This window comes from Mustela erminea, chromosome 5, assembly GCF_009829155.1.
Source record: "Mustela erminea isolate mMusErm1 chromosome 5, mMusErm1.Pri, whole genome shotgun sequence".
Lineage (NCBI taxonomy): Eukaryota > Metazoa > Chordata > Mammalia > Carnivora > Mustelidae > Mustela > Mustela erminea.
Window position 1 is genome coordinate 114,581,492 of NC_045618.1, and position 20,161 is coordinate 114,601,652.

At 34.8% G+C, this 20,161-nt stretch overlaps 1 protein-coding gene and 1 pseudogene across 6 annotated transcripts in view; one reads left to right on the forward strand and one right to left on the reverse strand.

The window, feature by feature from the left end:
* The window catches only part of RAD51B (RAD51 paralog B), a 678,552-nt gene that overhangs the window by 135,383 nt on the left and 523,008 nt on the right, over positions 1-20,161 (forward strand). The gene's annotated exons all lie outside the window — the stretch shown is intronic.
* Positions 6,467-6,552, reverse strand: LOC116592078 (annotated as a pseudogene).

The following is a 20,161-nucleotide window of genomic DNA, read 5'->3' on the forward strand; positions in this document are numbered from 1 at the left end:
GTCCAGCAGTGACCAAATAACAAAATTATGTGTGATTATTATTTCCTCATCTATCCACTAACTGGCTGCTTGACTTTAGGCAGATCACTTTAGGACCTTTGAAAAATGAAAGCCTTATACTAGGTGGTATCCTGGGTTTCAACTCTGAAATTCTATGATTCTACTTTGCTAAGGTGTCTATGATGTAATGTAGACTACAATAGAAATTCCTGACACATTTTCTAAAAGAAAGGTGTTTTTAAAATAATACATGAATTAATGGCTTTTGACCTTGCATTTTGAAATGGAAATGAGATACTTAAAACAACAACAATGACAACTATGTGACTTTTAATTCTTACTAGGGTAGAAGGTAGTGTGGGTTGATGGGCAACCCTATTATAAGGCCACAATTGCAGGGAGAACTTTCCTTTGGAATTTCCTGTATTATGCCATTGCCTTAGCCTTGAGGATAAAATATCTTTCTTTGAAATTGCCTGCTCTGCTTGCATTTACATGCCTAACCCTGAATTTTTCCCAGTGTAGGTTGTTATATGCCTCACCTATGAAACATTCTTAAGTTTGAACCTGATTCTAATTTTCCAGAGGAAATTACAAAATGATTCTTTCTTTTGAAATAGTAGCCAGGTGTAGTGATTAGACTTTTAACACCATTTAATTAATTTTGTCACTGTTCCTAATGGGACAGTCAGGCAAAAAGCAAAAGCAAAAATGAATAAGCAAACAAAATCTTTCAAGTCCAGTGGCCATTTTGAGGATATCATTAGGAACCATAGCATTTCATGCACTTTTATTCTGAATTTGGCTTCTCTTTGTCATATGACCAGTTCTTTACTTGCTAAGATGTCCTCTATGGTCGGAAACCTGTTGTTAATGACAGGACCCTCTAGAAACATGTGTAGTATAGGGCCATGGTAAAAACTCAGTAAATATTTAAGTGAATTGCAATTTCAGAAATATTTCCCAAATATTAACCTGAAAGATTTAAAAGACTGAATTAATGCTTAAAGTTATGAAACTTCTTAACAAATGCTAGAACTATCTTTGTAGGAAAAATGTATTTTATTTTTTTCTTCATTTTTAATTGACTATGAAATTTCTAACTTTAAATTCTGATCTGTCACACACAATTACTGGGCATGATTACTGCTTAAGAAATAAGCACTGATTCTTTGAGTTTTTTAACTGAAGAATGGTATAGTATGTTTTACTGCTAAGTACTTTGGGATATTTTTAAGCTAAAAGCCTATAAATATGTATAATGTCAATGATCATGTAGCTGCATCTCAAGCTACTCTCCTCCTTGCTCACAGACTAGCTGTGTTACAATTTTAGCATTTGTTTCTTTTCAGAGAGGGTGGAAAGTGAAGCCTTAATAATAACCATTCCAAGATAGTTAACTCTATACCATATACTAACGGAGAAGAAAAGTAGTACAGATAAGTCAAAAATAGTAGATAGTGATTGCTTCTCTTTATTGATATAAAGAACATGGGAAAGGCTGCTGGGAACAGGAGCTGGGAACAGGACACTTAAATCTGGAAAAGCCCTTGTTGGTTTCCTTTTCCCCTGTGCTTCTGTATGCAGCTTGGTCAGAATCCCTGGAGATGAAACTTTGGAAGGGGTAGGGGGTGGAAGAGAGGGAACAAATCACTGAGCCTAAGGCAGTATCATCTGTAGGTTCTCTCTCTTTCTTGATCCCTACAGCTGGTGAATCTGGAGGGACTCCTCGGTAAAATTCTAGGTTAGATGATTTAGCAGATGGTTGCTGAGTACTCAGAGGGAAGATGTTGATCTCTAGGAGCCAGCCTGAGTTTATAAAAAATGTTATGGTAGATTAACCTAATTTCATTCTTCTCTGGAAGGGTTATTAGACTATTAATCACAAGATACCAGTGTCTGAATTTTTCTGCAGCTTTCTTTAAAAAGATTTTATTTATTTGACACGGAAAGACAGAGCGAGAGAGAGCACAAACCTCTGTGGGGGTCGGGGGAGGGACAGAGGGAGAGTGAGAAGCAGGCTCACCACTGAGCAGGGAGCCCAACGCAAAGCTCCGAGATCTCAGGACCCCAGGATCATGACCTGAGCTGAAGACAGATGCCCCTGCAGCTTTTTGACATGGCCCATCTTGATATCATTGTGGACAAGATGGGTGAGAATAATATGATGTGATAACACAATCATATTGATATGTAACCGGTTGAAGAACCATCTGAGAGAGAGTTATTTAATAGAAAAAATGTTAACCTAGAAGGAAGCCTCTGGGATACTATAGGAATCTCTCTTCAGCTTCATGTTATATAATATATAAACAAAATGTTAAAGGAAAAGATAGTTGGCACACTGATCAGATTTGTAGGGGGAGGATGACTAAAATTATTAGGTGATAGAGACAGGTCTAAAAAGGTTCAGACATAGTGGGATGATGGGCTTGGTCATGAAGATAAAATTTACCGAGGTGCCTGGGTGGCTGAGTCCATTAAGTGACTGACTCTTGACTTCGGTTCAGGTCATGGTCTCAGAGTCCTGGAATGGAGCCCGGTGCTGGGTTCTGTGCTCAGCAGAGAGTCTGCTTGAGGATTTTCTCTTTCTTTCCCACTCCTTCCACCCTTCTTTCCTGTTCTCTCGCTCTTTAAAATAAATACATCTTTTTTTAAAAAAAGAAGATAACGGGGGCGCCTGGGTGGCTCAGTGGGTTAAAGCCTCTGCCTTCGGCTCAGGTCATGATCCCAGGGTCCTGGGATTGAGCCCCGCATCCTCAGCAGGGAGCCTGCTTCCCTTCTCTCTCTGCCTGCCTCTCTGGTTACTTGTGACCTCTATCTGTCAAATAAATAAATAACTCTTTAAAAAAAAAAAAGAAGAAGATAACATTTACTGAGAACAAGTTTCTAATATAATATACAATACTATGTATTATGGAGTGGAGAAGAAGTGGCTTCGATGTAGGGGTAGGAAAAAAAAGATTTAACATCTTTAAGTTATAACTTAGAATGAACAACTTTATGTTCCTTTTGAAAAAACACAGTATGATCTTAGCGTACATTAATAGGACAGAATAGGTTTGGTGATAGTCCTGCTTTATTCCATGTGCATCAGACTGTTCCTTATTAGATTATTACACTTTAAGAGTAACAAACTTCAAACACATCCAGAAGAAAATAACTAAGACGATAAGGGGATTTTTCATGTAAGCAAACTAAAGAAAGACAGGTTCTTAGCCTTTAAGGGGTCATAAAGGCATCTCCTAATATTTGGGGCAACCCCTTAGAAGAGTGGTAAGAAGGAGACTCAGGCTCCAGAATGCAGGACAACAACCCATGGTTAGCTGTTATGTGGAGATAGATTTTTGGCTCCATATAAAGAAGGGTTCTCTGGTCCTTTGAGGTATACAGAAAAGTGGAATGGATTGCATTGATAATTAAGCAGTGAATTTTCCAGGGTGCTGCCAAATTACCTTCTGGGCCTCTGGCAATAGAAGAAATTTGTTCATCACACAGGGACTACAACTAGTTGATTTCTAAGATGCACTCTGACTTCTTTGGGTGGTGTGTTCTCTATCTATTTACAACCAATCTTACTCCCTGTCATTTGACTAAGAAGCAGAAAATGTCTTTGACCATAAATTGAGAAGCAGGAGTCATCTGTTTATGTTATTATCAAAACATGCGTGTTGCTTCTGCAAGAAGCTTTATTCTTGTCTACTCACTCCTAAAATATCTTCCTGAAATTAAAAGGACTTAACATGGGAGTTTATAAGGGAAAATAGTATTGCTATCAGGAAACAATTTTAGTTTATAATTTGACACATTTTGATTAGCACCAAAACCAAGATGATTATGTGACAGCTATGAAAAGATGATATATAAAACCAAATCCAAGTTCACTGGTTTTGTTCACTCATTTGTTCTTTTGCTCATATCATTTATAAATATTTTTGGCTAACCTGATAAGAGCTGGGCATCGTTAGGTGTTGGGAAATTGATATATACTATAATTTCTCTGATGAAAAATCTGTTAATAGACTCTATCTTATAATGTAATAATATAATAACTTATATTATTATTTAAAATAATAAACAGGTATTACTTATTTTTTGGGATGTAAACTATAAGGAAAAGTATAAAAGAACTGCTGGAAAATGCTGAGTTTAACTTTATGTTAACTATTATGTATAATCATACAAGATCACACTTTTATGTATATCATCAGTATTAATATTGCTTTGAAACTGAATTCTGAGACAGAACTTGGTTTTCAGAGTTTTCTTTTATAGTGTCAGAGTTTTGTGTATTTTTTTCTTTTTCTTTTTTGGACTATTAGTTTCCATGTTTTTCTTTGAAAGGAAAAATAAAATATTATGTAAAGGAGTTTTTAAAATACATGCTAACCACTTTTTTTTTTTTTTTGTTGAAGAAAAATGCCTTTCTTGCTCTCTTGGCTAAATGTTTCTATCCAGTTTTAATTTTAATGTGTATTATTGCTAAGCAGACAAGAATGATCTTGAAAAGAGAAAGCTTTTGAAATTTGAAGCCAACAAAGGCATTGCCTGAAGGATAAGTTAATAGTTGAATATATTCACTGGTTACGCTGCCAAGTTTTATCTTTAATTTATTTTAATTTAAGAAGGTTACTCTCTGTCTTTCATCTTAAAAGTATACCTACTAATATTAGCTTATAAATCATTATCACACCAAGGTCGGGGAGAGTAGTAGTATCTAGTTTTACAATTAGAAATGTAAAATGAGAAGCCGGTGCTCCTCTGTGTGACTATAGGAACCAAGATTTAAGGCGGGGGGGGGGGGGTCCCCTCTGATTGATCTACAAGTCATCTATAATGTCTAAGGCTGTTGCTTCTGCCAGATTATCTTTCTCTGAAATTTTCTAGGGTTCTCTGGCAAAATGTTAGTTCTTTCCCATTAGTCTTTATATCTCCAACTTAGGATCTCTGACATTTCCCATAGTCATCTCAAGATTGTAGAGAAATGGGAGAGGTGTTTGTATGTTCATGTTCTTAGCAGCAATATCCACAGTAGTCAAAGGTGAATCAACTCAAATGTCCTTCAGAGGATGAATGGATAAACAAAATGTAGTATATACATACAGTGGAATATTATTCAGTCTTAAAAAGGAAGAAAATTTTGACATAAGCTATCACATGTGTGAACCTTGAGGGCCATTATGCTGAGTGAAATAATCAAGTCACAAAAAGACAAATAGTTTATGACTCCACTTATATGAAGGATCCAGAATAGTCAAATTCATAGAGACAGAAAGTAGAATAGTAGTTGGTAGGGGTAGGGGAAGGTGGAAATTAGAAGTTGTTTAGTGAGTATAGAGTTTCAGTTCTGCAAGATGAAAAAGTTCTGGAGATTGGTTCCACAATAACGTGAATACACCTAAACTACTGAATTTCATAGTTATAAATGATGAAGATGGTAAATTTTATGTAATATGTATTTTACCACAATTTAAAAAAGAACTTTCAAAAATATTTCAAAAGGTTAGCTAAATAAAAACATTCCATTTACATTAAAAATTTTAAAAGATTGCAGAGAAATGAAAAATAACAAAAACAAAAACAAAAAAAAAATAGCCCTCTTTCAAAACTGACTAGTTACCAGGTGAAAGGTTCTTGGCTTTGACCTTCAGGATTTGGGCTGTAAGACAAACTCAGTAAAGGACATAGCTTAGTCATTTACTCTGCATGTCCAAAACTGAACTTGGGATCTTTTCCTTACAGGTTTGTTTTTGCTTCCTCTGTCATAAGTTAGACATATGCATGTCAACCCACATGTCTTTTTATTTTTTCCCCCCTTTATCCTCCAGATACTAGTGATGGTCAAGTCCTGCTTATAATATATTTTTCATGTTTCTCTTATCTGCTTTCTCTGCATCAGTGGTACAATTTATTCATTCAAGGAGTATTTGTTAGCAGCTACAAGGTGCCAGACTTGGTTCTGATAGATTGGGCTATAGCAATGAATGAAAAAATGTTCCTGCCCCCATGCAACTTGCAGGAAAGACAGACAATAAAGAATATATCTAAGCATCAAATAAATTATATATTATTTTAGAAGGTGTTAACGCTATGAAAAAAGAAAAAGGATAGGAAAGGGGATTTGGGAGTGTGTGTGCATGTGTGGTGGAAGACAGTTGCAATTTAAAAAATGGTGGTCTGTATAGACCTCATTGAGAAGATGAAATTTGAACAATAACCTGAAGGAAGTAAGGGAATGAGCCATGATTATATCTGGGGAAAAGTTTTCCAGACAGGGGGAATAGCCAGCATAAAGGCTGTAAGATAAGAGCATCCCTGGTGAGTTCACAGAAGACCAAGGAAGCCAGTACATCTGGAGTAGAGAGAGCAAAGGGAAGAGTCATGGAAAATGAGGTAGAGACGTAACAGTGGTCAGCCCATGTAGGGTCTTTGTGCGGCATTTGGATAATGGATGTGTTGAATAGTGGAGAAATACCTGATTTATATTTTAATTAGCAATAATCGCGCCTCGGATAAACCTCATTGGCTACGATACTGCCACTGCGCAAAGCTTCCTGATTTATATTTTAAATGAGTCATTTTGGCTGCGGGGTTGAGAGTTGATTGTATGAGCAAGAGTTGAAACAGAGAGACTAGATAGAAGGTTGTTGGAATATTTCAGTCAAGAAATGGAAGTATCCTCAGTGGAGTGGTTGGTAGTGGTGGTCGATTGAGGTGGTGAGGATGAGGTTAGATTTGGTATATTTTGAAGACAGAGTCAGTAGGAGTTTCTAATAGATTAGACATTAGGTATAAGAGAGTCAGTCTAAGTTTTTTTTATGCCAAGTAACTTTATTTCCTATCAACTGAGATGGGAATGCTGAGGGTAGAACAAGTTTAGAGGGAAGGTGTTGAATTTTTGCACTTGTTAACTTGAGGAGTCAATTTCATATCCAAATGGAGGTATGGAGTAGACAGATATATGAGTTAAGAATTCCAGTGGAAATAAGTTTGGGAGTCATGTAAAAATATACGGTATTTAAAGCCAAAGACTAGATGAAATCTAGAATGAGTAGGTAGAGAAAATGGACAAGAACTGAGCTCAGAGCACTTCAACAGAAAGATACCTAGGTTGGGTCAGGGTGGGGGAAGAAAAGAAATTGACCAAAGAGACTGAGAAGAAGGAACTGGTGAGTTAAGGGAGAAAAAGTTATGGTGCCCTGGAAGGCAAATGAAGGACACGTATCAATCACAGAGAGAGTGATTCCTCATTGCCTTAGTTTAGATCTTTATAGTCATTTCTTAAGTTATACTGTATACTCTCTCTTACTCTGTTCTCATATCCTTCCATATGCCCTATCCTTTCTCTGCTTTGTCTTTTAGCAAAGTGTTCTTTAAAACAAATGAACAAAACCACAAGGGTGCATAAACACAAAAGGAAATGTTACTCTATAATTAAAATTTTATCAGGTACTCCTAGTTTATGAAATCTACACTCCTTTTCATGATAACAGATTTTTATGATCTGCCATCTCTCTTTCTTTAGCCTCATCTCTCTTCCCTTTCTGACTTACACTATCTCATTCCTCTTCTCTCTTTCTGGAATACATTGTCTTTTCTTACCCTCATTCCCAAATTCACTTTTCAAAAACTTATATATCTTTCAAATCTTAACTCAGGCATTACCTTTGGGTAAAGGGTTTTCTATTGCACTCAAGTCCAAACAGAAGTGATAATTTCTTTCCTTGTCCCAACTTTAGCCAGTAACATACTCTTCTTAAGATACTTAGTACCACATTATTGCTGTTATTTATTTTCTGTCTCCCTCATAAGCAAAAATTATTCCCAATTTATCTCTCTATCCCCAGATTCTTACATATACATAACATGTGATGCAAACAAATGCTTGTTAAAAGTGATTTTTTTGCTTTAAATAGTTAATTTGAAGGAATTAAGTAAATGAGAAGGAACTCTTCTGTATACTTACTTTAATATTAAATATTAAAATTAAAATTTATTTTATAAGTTTATTGAATTAAATTAAGACTTATTTTATAAATAGTATTTAAAATACTATTAAACTTAAATAAATATAATTACAGATAATTATTTAAACTTACTAACAAATATTAAAACTAAATATTAATATTGAATGCCACATATTTACCATTTCTGATATTCTTCATTATTTGCATAGATCCAGGTTTTCTTCTGGCCATGTTTAATTTCATCCTGAAGACTATTTTTTTTAACACTTCTTATACTGCAAACATGCTATAATAAATTCTCTGAGTCTTTGTTTTCCTGAAACGTTTTTTAATTTTACCTTTATTTATTTTTTAAAGATATTAGTTGAGCCAGTACTTTTTTTTTTTTTTTTAAGATTACTTACTTATTTATTTGATAAAGAGAGAGAGTAAGAGAGAGAACACAAGCAGGGGAAGCAGGAGAAGGAAAAGAAGGCTCCTTGCTGAACAGGGAGCCCCATGCGGGGCTCGATCCAAGAAGCCTGAAATCATGACCTGAGCTAAAGGCAGAAGCTTAACCAGCTGAGCCACCCAGGTGCCCCTAATTTTACCTTTATTTTTAAAGGACATTTTTGCTAGATATAGAATTCTAGGTTGACAATGTGCTGTGTTTTTACCTTTCAACACGTTAAACCCATTTGATATTGTTCCACAGATAGTGAGTCTGGTTTTGTCTTTTTTCTCTCTGTGTCTCAGTTTGGATAATTTCTATTGTTGTGCTTCAAGTTCAGTGATCTTTTCTTGTGACTAATCTGTGATGAATGACTTTTTCGCTTCATATATTGTGTTTTTCTTTTCTAGAAGCTCTGTGTCTTTGTTTTGTTTTGTTTTTTGTTTTGCTAATCTTTTATTTCTTTTTTGTGTGTGTTTTCCTTTATATCCATGAGCATAAATTTAGTTCTTTTACAGTCTCTATCTGCTATTTCTAGATCTTGTCATTTACATGTTGTTTTATTTTCTAATGTTTCTCCTGTATCTGGGTCTCATTTTCTTGATTCTTTGCACGTCTGATAATTTTATTTTATTTATTTATTTATTTATTTTTTTTGGACAGAGAGAGATCACAAGTAGGCAGAGAGGCAGGCAGAGAGAGAGAGAGGAGGAAGCAGGCTCCCTGCTGAGCAGAGACCCCGATGCGGGACTCGATCCCAGGACCCTGAGATCATGACCTGAGCCGAAGGCAGCGGCTTAACCCACTGAGCCACCCAGGCGCCCCACGTCTGATAATTTTAGATTTGATGCTGGATATTATGAATGTTCTGTTGCTGAATGCAGAATTTTATTATCTTTCTGTAAAGACTGTTAGGCTTGATTTTAATAAGTAGTGAGTTAATTGTGGATCAGTTCAATTCTTTTGAAGTTTCTTTTGGTGTGTCTAGAGTTGTCTTTCTGCTAGAGCAGTGATCCTAAAAGTATGGTACCTGGACCAACAGCATCATTATTATCTAGGAACTTGTTGCAAATGTAAATTCTAGAGTTTTCCTCCAGATCACTGAATCAAAAACTGTGTTTAGCAGTCTGTGTTTTAACAAACCCTCCAGGTTATTCTGATGCACTCTAACTTTTAAGAATCACTACTCTAGAGCTAGTTTAGGTCTGCTACTAGTGTGTGTGCCCTTCTGGAGTCTATTAAATGCTCCAGATATTTATTCAGATCTCTCCTTTACCTGGTAAAATGCCACATAGTGTTCTATGAGTTCTGAATATCATTCTGATTACCACTCATGATACTTTGCTTGGCTATGTGGCATTTACTATGTACTTGTGCAGCTTAATTTTCACCCATAGTCTCAAGAAGACCTCTGTGACTTCTTGAACTTTTGTCTGCATAGTGCTCTCCTTTTTAGTACTCTGTTCTACAGATTCCATCCCTTTCCTCCTCTTTAATTTCTGAGTTCTGTCACCCCAATTCAATAAGACATCTATACTCTGCTTAGGTTAGCATTCCCTCTGTTGCACTCCAGAAAGTACTTCCAGACAGATATTTTTGAGACATTTTGGGGACTGACTGTTCATTTCCCTGCAGTTAGGGATCGTGGTCCTCCACTGACTTTTGTCCAATGTGTGACAGTAATTCTTTTATGTATTTGGGTTAATGTTCTCACTGTTTATAGCAGGAGGATAGCTCTGGTCACAGTTAGTCTGTTAGGGCTGGAAGCCAGGTACTTATTTTTTATGGTCATGAGATCACATGAGAGCTAATTCTATGAGGAAAATGGACATTGTATTAATTTCTTCATATTATTTCTGGCACTTAGTAGAGTGCTTTATGTTCTGCATATTAGTCACTCTGCTAGGATAAGAGGATTCAAACCTTCATAGCTAGGGTCTTTGCCTTCAAAGATCTCATAACCTATGAGAGAAGGCTGACATATAAATAACTCATTATGTCAGCTTATGATAAAGGCTATAATAGAGCAACATGAAATTATATGAAGATCATGGACTTTGAAATAAGATAGGCTCATTTGAATCTAAACTCTGTGATTTATTATTGTGCTATGTAACCTCTCATAGCTTTATTTTCTCATTCTGCAGAATGGAGAAAATACTTGTAGGACTGTTGTGAGGATGGAAATGAAATTATTTTATAGGATACTTGGCATGTAGTAGAGGCTGATTAAGTGTTTGTTTCTTTCTCCTTAGAATTAATGTAGGACAGAGGAGCAGTTAATTATTACTGCAGAATTCTTCTGGGAGGAAATGACATTTAAATTGTGTCTTGAAGGCAGAATAGGATTTTGATACATGTTAGATGGGTTCCAAGGACATTCTACTTTAAAGGACCTAAATGAGCAAGAGCTCAAAGGTGTAAAAGGTGGGGAAGTCTGCAAATACACTTATGGAAGTTAGCATAGTCGAGAGCCTTAAGAGAAGCATTGTGGGTCTTAAAAAAAAAAAAAAAAGAAAAAAAGAAGAATTCTAGTAGGAAAGTAAAAATAAAGAAAAAAAAAGAGCAAACAGAAAATATAACCCATAGTAAAAGTATACTTCCTTAGGCCATTCCTATTTACTGCCATGACTAATAAATCTGGGAAGGCCTGTGGAAAATTCCTGTGGGCTGATATTTTCCTAACCACTATTCAAAACTACTTTAAGTTGATATTCTAAGCTGATCATTTCATTAATATTAAACTCTAGAGCATGTTCCCAAGTTTCCAAGAGTTTGCTGAATTGTTTTTCTTTGTTACCTGCTTCCTTGGGGGTTACTTCCATTTTTATCTTTCTCGTCTAGTAAAACTTGATTCCCTGGGTTTTCTAAGTGATTGATAATGTGAAAATACTGGAAGGACATTTCCTAGACTCTGGTATGTCTTTCTGTGTTCACATTTAGTAGAATTACTGTCAAGGATTTAGAAAAATATATAAATAATATAATTCTGCATTTCTTTTGGTGGAGGATTCTAAACTTACGCATTTTAGTTCATTGAGGTTAAGATTGGTTGTAATAAGGTTTTGGTTTTTTTTTTTAATTATTTTTTTTTTTGCACTATTTATTAAGAATCAGATGGCTTCCTGGATTGGGTTTGCTTCATTTCTCTAGTGCGTAACTTTTATCTGGCCTTTAGGTGTTTATTCAGTTATTGTTTTCTTTGATTTCTGAAGCTCTGGAATATTTTAGAAAAAATAAGGCTAATGGAGAGAGCTGTTATTCCTGAAAACGGTAAGACAAGAAATGGACAAAACAAAATTCAAATAGCACCCTTGAAATCTGGATTTCAAGTTTTAAAAAGTCCTTTGCCTCTCTCTAATATGAATCATTTATAAGTCTGTCCTTTTTTTTCTCTGTGATATGTCTCACAAAAAAGTCCTCTTGCATTTGTATGAGAATTACATTGAGTTCATAAGTAAAATTGAGGAGAATTTACACATTTCCAATATTGAGTCTTCTCATTCGTGAAAATGGTTATTTCTCTATTTATTTAGGCCTTCTCCAGTAATTTTAGAGTTTTATCCCCAAAGATCTTATATTTATTTATTAGATTTATTAATGAATTTTTAATAGTCTTCAAATATGAGAGTTATTTTTTGTTATACAGATTGGTTGTTGCCTCAGAAAATTGAATTTATGTATAGATTTTGAGGTCAGCAAATTTGCTTTACTTGTTTCTTAAAATGGCTTGTATATTTTCTTAGATTTTCCAGGGAAAGAATCAGATCATATGCAGTGGCAATTTTTCTTTTCCTTTCAAATCTGATACTACTTTTATTTTTTTTTTAACTTTATTTATTTATTTGACAGAGAGAGAGGGAGAGAGAAGGAGCATCAGAGGGAGAGGGAGAAGCAGGATCTCCACTGAGCAGGGAGCTCACGACTTGGGGTTTGATTACATGACCCTAGGATCCTGACCCCAGCCTAAGGCAGACACTTAACCAGCTGAGCCACCCAGGCGCCCATCATACTACTTATACTTGAATATAGGTGGTGATAGTGAGACCTTGCTTTTTGTTCCTGACTTCAAGAGACTCCTAATATCATTTTTCATGTTAGAAAGTTTCCCTTTGTTGCTGGATTGGTGAGCATTTTTTAAGGTAGTGAATCTAATATAGAATTTTAAGTTTTTTTTTCTATACCTACTGAGAAAATCACGTGGATTTTCTTTTTTTATCCTGTTAATGTAATAAAATATGTTAAGGGCTTTCTAGTTTTGAACAATTCTTGTATTCCCAGGCAAACTCTAGTTAGTTACTTGAAAATAATATATTGCTAGATTTCCTTTGTTGACATTTTGTTTAGGAATGCCCTGTGACTTTTCTTTTGAGTATTACACCTTTTTGATCATAGAATAAGCTTGAAGGCTTTTCCTAATTTTCTAATATCTGGAAAAATTTGTGTAACATAGGATTTATTCCCTGAAGGTATGGTAAAACTTATTCTGTATCCTTTGTGCCTGGTGAAGTTTTTAGGTGGGAGGGAGGTTTTTTTGTGTGTGTGTTTGTTTGTTTGCCTTTTAAAAGATTTTATTTATTTGAGGGCTCCTGGGTGGCTCGGTGGGTTAGGCTACTGCCTTCGGCTCGGGTCATGATCTCAGGGTCCTGGGATCGAGTCTCGCATCGGGCTCTCTGCTCAGCAGGAGCCTGCTTCCCTTCCTCTCTCTCTGCCTGCCTCTCTGCCTACTTGTGATCTCTCTCTGTCAAATAAATAAATAAAACTAAAAAAAAAATATTTTATTTATTTGAGAGACAGTGTGAGAGAGAGAGAGCACAAGCAGGGGAAGGGGGGGTGGCAGAGGGCGAGGGAGAGGCAGGCTCCCTGCTGAGTATGTAACTGGGATCAGGACCTGAGCCTATGGCAGGGCTTAACTGACCGAGCCACTCAGATGTCCTGTTTGTTTTTGTAGATTGAAATAGCTGAAGTATAACATACATATGGAAAAGTGTACTAATCATAGATGTATAGTTCAGTGAATTCTCACAAACTGAATAAATCCATATAACAGTAATTCAGATCAAGAAACTAAAAATTACTAGTACCCTAGAAGTTTTTATTGCATACCCTTTCAGCCACTGCCCCTCCCCAGGGTGACCACTGCTCCAGTTTCTAAACTGTAGATTGGGGTTTTTTTTGTTTGTTTGTTTGGTTGGTTTTGAATTATATATAAGTGGAATAATACAGGATGAATTCTTTTGCATATGGTTCTTTACTCAACAATGTATTTGTGCGATTCTTTTTGTGTTGTGTATAATTGTAGCCCATTGATTTTATTTGCTATGTAGTATTCTATTGCCTGAATAATCATACAGTAGAATATACTACATTTATTTACCCTTTATTCTATTAATGGCTTTGGGGGTACTTTCCAATTTCTGGCTAATATGAATAAGGCCTTTATGAACATTCTTTTTTTAAAAAATATTTTTTTAAGATTTTATTTATTTGACAGAGATCACAAGTAGGCAGAGAGGCAGGCAGAGAGATGGGGAGAAGCAGGCTCCTCTTTCAGCAGAGAGCCCGATGCGGGGCTCGATCCCAGGACCCCGAGATCATGACCCGAGCTGAAGGCAGAGGCCTAACCCACTGAGCCACCCAGGCGCCCCTGAACATTCTTACATATGTTTTTTGGTGAAGATATTTACATACCCCTTTAACCTACATATGGTCATTGGCTTTGCCTTTGTTCAGCTTTAGTGGTTCAGTGTTTAATTAATTTAAGTTGTATAACTAATTTACATTTTTACCAGCAGTGTTTTGAATTCTTTTTTTTTTTTTTTAAAGATTTTATTTATTTATTTGACAGAGAGAGATCACAAGTAGGCAGAGAGGCAGGCAGAGAGAGAGAGAGAGGAGGAAGCAGGCTCCCTGCTGAGCAGAGAGCCTGATGCGGAACTCAATCCCAGGACCCTGAGATCATGACCTGAGCCGAAGGCAGCGGCTTAACCCACTGAGCCACCCAGGCGCCCCATGTGTTTTGAATTCTGATTATTCCACATTCTTATTGGGGCTTGGTATTTATTTTATTTTAGCCATTCTAGTTGGTATATTGACTATCACATTATGCTGTTACCTTGCTTTTCCTTGATGATTAGTTACATTAAGCATCTTTTTCATATGCTTATTGATCATTTGTTTTAGTCATTTTGGTGAAGTGCCTATTCAAGTTTTTGTTCATTTGGATTGTCTCCCTTTTTCTTATTGACTTATGGAAGTTCTTTATATATTACAGATAATGCATCCCTTGTTGGAGATATGTACTGCAAATAGTTTCTTTTTTGGGTAGTTTTAAAATGAATTTTTAAAAATTTTCTAATAGTTATTCAAGTTTTCTGTTTCCTTTTGAGATCATTTTAATAACTTTTCTATCAGGTTATTGATTTATCTGTTTTTAAGTCTATGGATATAAAGTTTCACTTATTCTAGAAAATTATTAGTCACTATCTCTTTAAATATTGTATATAAAACCATATACGAGTAAGGGTATTTTTAATATAAATGGTAGGTTTCTTTATATACTGTTTTGAACCTTGTTTTCTTCACAACAGTATTTCTAGGAAATTCTTGCTCTTCAATATATAGAGAGCTTCTGATTTTGAAAAATAACTTCAAGTATTTAGTAATGTTATGTGATATTATATTTAGAAAGTCCCCTGTTAGTTGACATTTAAATCATTTTCAGTCTTTTGCTATAACAAGCACAGCTACAATGATGATAAATTCATAAAGGGGAAATTTCTGGTCTCATATAGTATTAGCTTTTATGTTTATTGTTCTGTTTTTAATTTTTAAAATCTTTTTAAAAATGAGATATAATTTATGTACAATAAAATTCACCATTATAAGGCGTTCAGTTCAGGGTTTTTTTCTATATTCAGAGTTGTACAACCATTACCACTATCTAATTCCAGAACATTTTCATCATCCCCTTAACAAAACACAGTACCTGTTAGCAGTCTCCTGCCTTCCCCTGGCCCCTAGCAACCATGAATCTACTTTGTGTTTCTGTATTTGCCTACTCTGGATATTTCATGTAAATGAAATTATATAAAATGTGGTCTGGCTTCTTTTACTTCATAAAATGTTTTTAAAGTTTCATCCATATTATACCATATATTTGTGCTTAATTCCTTTTATGGCCAAATAATATTCCATTGTGTGGGTATACCATATTTCAGTTGATAGATATTTGGCCTGTTTCTACTTATTGGCTATTACGAATAATGCTCCTATGAATATTTGTGCACAGATTTTTGTGTGGACATATGCTTTCAATTCTCTCCAGTCTGTACTGAGGAGTAGAATTTCAGGGTGATATAGTAACTATATGTTTAACTATTTGAGGAACTGTCAAACTGTTATCAGCTGCACCATTTTACATTCCTATCAGCAATATGTAAGGGTTCCAATTTCTCCACAGCTTTGTTAACACTTGTTATTTCATTTTTAAAAAACAATATTATGGCTTCTGTCTGAAATTACTGTGAAGATGTATCTCATGGTTTTGATTTGAATTTTCCCAGTGACTAGTGATATTGAACACCTTTTCATGTGCTTATTAGCTATTTGTGTATCTTTAGTCAAAGGTCTATTCAGATCCTTTGCACATTTTTAAAAATTATGTAATTTATCTTTTTATTGCTTAGTTGTAAGAGTTCTTTATATTTTCTGATTATTAGACCTCTATCAGATACATGATTTGATTACTTTCTTCTATTTTGTGGGTTGTCTTTTCATTTTCTTGCTAGTGTCTTTTGAAACAAAATTTTAAAAATTTTAATGAATTCTAAATTATTTTTCCTTGTGTTGTTTCTGGTGTCATATTTAAGAGTTTACTGCCAAAATCTGAGGTTAAAAAGATTTACTCTATAGTTGCAGCTTTTACCTTTAGGTCTTTGGTCCATTTTGAGGAAATTTTTGCAAATAGTGTCAGGTAGGGGTCTAGTTTCATTCTTTTGCTTGTGGATATCCAGTTGTCTCAGAATTATTTGTTGAAAAGATTATTTTTCCCCATCAGATAATCTTGGTACCCTTGTTGAAAATCAGTTTGACCTTAGATGTATGGGTTTATCTCTGGACTCATAAATCTATTCCGGTGATTTATTTACCTGTCCTTATGTCATTACCATACTGTCTTGATAATTGTAATTTTTTAGTAAGTTTTGAAATAGGAAAGTGAGTCTTCTACTTTTATTCTTTTTAAAATTGTTTTGGGTGTTCTGACTCTTTTGCATTTTCATGTGGTTTTTAGGATTAGCTTGTCCATTTCTGTAAAAAAAAAAAAAAGGCAGCTGGAATTCTGAGAAGAATCTATACTGAATCTTAGTTCAAATGGGGAGTATTGCCATTTAAACAGTATTAAGTATTCAAATCCATGATCAATGAATGTGGGATGTCTTTTTTTTTTTTAAGTCTTTAAAAAATTTTTTTAATAATGGCTCTTGCCACTTTTATTGAACATTGTGCTGGAGATTCTAGCTGGAGCATTTAGGTAAGAAAAAGAAATAAAAGGCAATCGGTTTGGAAAGGAAGAAGTAAAACCAGCTCTGTTTGCTGATTACATGATCTTTTATATATAGAAATCCCAAAAGAATTTCCCAAAAGAAAAAAAACAATTAGAGAAAATAGATGAGTTTTGCAAGGTTGCAAGATTCAAGATGAATAGGGGTGCCTGGGTGGCTCAGTGGGTTAAGCCGCTGCCTTCAGCTCAGGTCATGATCTCGGGGTCCTGGGATTGAGTCCTGCATCGGGCTCTCTGCTCAGCAGGGAGCCTGCTTCCCCCTCTCTCTCTCTCTGCCTGCCTCTCTCTCTACTTGTGATCTCTCTCTGTCAAATAAATAAATAAAAGATCTTAAAAAAAAAAAAAAGATTCAAGATGAATAAACCAAATTAGTTGTATTTTTATATACCAGCAATGAAAATGTGAAAATGAAATTAAAAAAATAATTCCATTTACAATAGAAAGAAAACATAAAATACTTAGGAATAAATTTTGCTTAAGAAGTATAATATTTAAAAAAAAAAGAAGTGTAATATTGTTCTTTTTTGACTTTCATTTTTCATCCCTGGCATTTGGGGATTTTCCTTTATTAATTTGAAGCTCATCTATGTTTATAAAACAAAAATCTACATATATATTATTTAACATGTCTATATGTTTAGAGAGAAGAGAGAGTAACTGTGTATGTGTGTATGGTTGGGGAGTTCTAGGTTATATCATTTCCCCATTTTACTGGAAATTCACTAGTAGATTTTCTAGGTGTAAACAGTTTTGGTAGCTTAAACCCAATTATAAGAGAAAGGTATTAAGCAAAGGTATAAATGCAATGGTACAAATTAATAACAAAGTGCAGATAAATATGGCTACATGAAAAATTTAAACATCTTTACATTAGAAAAACTTTAAAGGCCAACAATAAAGAGGTAGAAGTATTCTTAAGTGTATGTTGGTAGAGGACATTATCTTTCTGTATGAAGTATTCTTTTAAATCAATGAGAAGGGGAAAATGATAACCTATAATAGAAAAATGGCCAAATAATATATTAAAATAAGAATTCACAGAAGAAGTACAAGTGGCTAATAGAGGAAAGAAAAGTATTTAGCTTCATTAATGAAATAAATGCTAATTAAAATCATATGTTATTTTTTGCCTTGCATATTTTAGAAAAATATGGTGCTTTTTATGGATGAGTATGGAGTGAAACTCTCAGATAACTCAATAGTGAAAAATAAACTGACATTACATTTGATAGCACTTACAAAATTGTTATATTTATAATTTAAATAAGTAGTTTTACTTCTTGGAATTTATTCTGAAAAAATAATTGTTTTTAATATGGATTAAGTATGATTATATTCATCTCAGCATGTTCAATGGCATAAATTTGGTATCAGCAGTCCAGAGATGGTTAATTGCACACAGTAGAATATTTTACCATTATTAAAATTCACATTTTAAAATGTGGACAGTTTGTTCTCATATAATATTAATGTTAAGTGAAAAATTGCAAGACACAAAGCTATATAAAAAGTATGATAGCAGCTGTATAAAAAAACAGCCATCATTTACATAACGACCATCAAACATGCACACACATATACATATGAAAAAGAAATACCTCATCATATTGACAGTGACTGTCTTTGGGTGATAAAATTAAAGTTGATATTTTCTCCTTTATATAGTTCTGGATTTTCTATATTTCCACAAATAAATATGTATTTCTTTTTTAATTAGGAAAAAAATGCAATATTTATGAATAAGATGTTTTCACACAGATTAAATAGATTATTATGGCATGGTGAGAATTTTTTCCATATGGCCCTGGGATTTTCTTCCTTTGGTTTGTGAGTGCTGACAGTTGTGAACTAGTTTGCTAAGTGATAGGAAGCAGCTTTGAAACTTTAGGTATTTTAAATCCTAAGGATTTACAGTGAAGAAAATACTTTGGCAAATAATGTCAATAAGTCCTGATATGTATTGCTAACTTGTCACCAGTTGGGTTAATGTCTGTGTAATGATAACTTTGTTATTCCTCCTCCTTTTATTAGTCTCCCACCCCACCTTTCACCAAACCCATGTAAGTAGTTCAGTGTTGCAGTAATAACCACTAGGGCCATTTGAGTAGCTACTCTCACTCCAACCCCTTTCCAAATCCTATCACTTTTCCCTTTAAATGCTATATTTTATTTCTTGTTTTGAATTTTTATTTTAAAGATTTTATTTATTTATTTGACAGGCAGAGATCACAAGTAGGCAGAGGCAGGCAGAGAGAGAGGAGAAAGCAGGCTCCCTGCTGAGCAGAGAGCACGATGCGGGTCTCCATCCCAGGACCCTGAGATCACGACCGGAGCCGAAGGCAGAGGCTTTAACCTACTGAGCCACCCAGGCACCCCTTCTTGTTTTGAATTTTTTAAAAAGATTTTATTTATTTGAAAGAGAGAGAGAGAGAGATAGCAGAGAGAGCGCATGAGTAGGGAGGAGAGAGAGAAGCAGGCTTCCTGCTGAGTAGGGAGTCCAATGTGGGACTCCATCCCATGACCTGAGATGAAGGCAGACACTTAACCGACTGAACCACCCAGGTGCCCCTCTTGGTTTGAATTTTTAAATGGGATTTCCTTAATGAGCAGAACCATCTTCCTGGTCTTAGGATCATGGTCTCTTTAATTGTAATGGAGTTTTTATGTTATATCTAGAGTGGAAATTTTAGTTAATTGAACCTCATTTTACATCTCCTGTGTGCCATTGCACTGATAGTAGGGATGTAGCAAAGAATAGATTGTGTTCCTTGCCATTCTTTGGTTCCCAGTGGAGATTTTATTTTATAATACTCATATAATATGAGTTAGGAGGGGAAGGGCGAAGAGGATGGCATAGTAATTAAAAGAATGAGCTACTCTATAATTTACTTGTTTTTTAACTTCTCAGTATTCTCATCTGTCAAGTAGAAATAATAGTACTTTCTTCTGTCATTCTCTATTTCCTTGTATTTTTCTCTTTTCATCATTGAACTTTTTACTCCTGAGACTTCATTGTTTTGTTCCTTTATTCACAATAATGTGAAATCCTGGAGGACAATCACTTTGTCTGGTTTACTCATATGTCTAGCATCTAGCATAGGGTCTGCTACATAATCATTCCCAATGTGTTCCTCCTGCTGGGAACAGTCTTCCCCCATATCTGTACATAACTCTTCATGCTTTATTTAGTTCACTGTTTAA